Source organism: Panthera pardus, unplaced genomic scaffold (genome assembly GCF_024362965.1).
Source record: "Panthera pardus isolate Hobbes unplaced genomic scaffold, ASM2436296v1 HiC_scaffold_16, whole genome shotgun sequence".
Taxonomy (NCBI): domain Eukaryota; kingdom Metazoa; phylum Chordata; class Mammalia; order Carnivora; family Felidae; genus Panthera; species Panthera pardus.
The window spans coordinates 8,138,794-8,140,163 of record NW_026526721.1 but is presented as its reverse complement, the minus strand read 5'-3'; the positions used below and the strand labels follow the sequence as shown (position 1 = coordinate 8,140,163).

The following is a 1,370-nucleotide window of genomic DNA, read 5'->3' as shown; positions in this document are numbered from 1 at the left end:
CAACTCCTCTCTGATGCATCCAAAATAAAATATGCTAAGATCTATAGCTGTCTTTCAAATTTAAACAAACCACATTTAACTATATACTTAGTAGTGTTTTTTGTTTTGTTTTTAAATGTTTATTTATTTTGAGAGAGAGAGAGAGAGAGAGAGTGTGTGTGTGTGTGTGTGTGTGAGTATGGGGGAGGAAGGAGAGAGAGAGAGAAAGAGAGAGAGAATCCCAGGAAGCCTCTGTGCTGTCATCACAGAGCCCGACACAGGGCTCGAACTCACGAGCCGTGAGATCATGACCTGAGCCGAAATCAAGAGTCAGAGGATCACCTGACGGAGCCCCCCCGGGCGCCCCTGTACTAAGTAGCTTTTTGTGTGTCCCCCTGTGCAGAGGCCATGCTAATCTTGCCTGTATTGTTCCAATTTTAGTATTTGTGCTGCCACAGCGAGCACAATATACTTAGTAGCTTCTATTTTATTAAAAATTATTTGGTGAATTTAAGGGTGAGAAACATTGCTCTAAGTAGAACGTTTTCCAAATAGGTTGAACGCATGCGTGTCAGAAAATAAAGCATCTTGAGAGTTCTCCAACGTCTCCAAAAAGCTCACTGTATCTGTGCGTACCTTCTTATTTAGAGGAGCGAGTAGGAGGGAGGAGGAGGGAGGGTGCCTGTTGAGTATTCCAGAGTGTCTGATGATTCTTTATATATTCACTATGGTTAAGAGTGGGTTTTGTGGGGGGTTGGATCTGAGGAGGAATATTTAGTTTTCCTTTTGAGTGTGGCTGTCCATTTCACCTCCAGGCCTACCCGTTTTCAAGGCGGCCAAAGTATTGTCTGTCAGAGGACCCAAGGAGACCGTCCGCTCCTTGCCTGACCCATTGCTGTCTCGATTTCACGGTTACTCCCACACCGTGGACACATTTGAGGGCCCACCTCCGAGACCAGGAGTCTTCAGTTTCCTTTTCAGTGTCTGAACGTCCATTCCTTTCACAGCACAACTTCTCAGATTGAGCGAGGGGTCTCCTTTGATTGGACTTTGCAACACTGCCCTCCTGACTGGTCTTTCCACGGTAGGCTTTTGCTCTCGTCTGACACGTGTACTCAAAACAACGTATTCTACCGTCTAAGTTCGGGCTCCTCTGCTTCCAAAGACTAAAGACCCGCTCTCTATCTCATGGAAACAGGAGGTCATAGTAAGGACATTTTTTTCATCAAAATGCGTCAAGACTAAAAAAAAAAACGAACAAAAACTATTTCTCCCTTTAAGAACCTAATGACCCCCTTAGTTACATCTCAGGTGTTTGTGAATTAAGTGGCACTAAAACGTTAGAATTACAAGGACAGCATTAAAAAATCTTTTTGTTATGAAATATTTAC

The 1,370-nt window shown here is 43.8% G+C and overlaps 1 pseudogene; it reads right to left on the bottom strand.

Moving 5' to 3' along the window:
- Positions 1-349: 349 nt before the first annotated feature.
- Positions 350-444, bottom strand: LOC128777484 (U6 spliceosomal RNA; annotated as a pseudogene).
- Between the last annotated feature and the right edge of the window lie 926 nt (positions 445-1,370).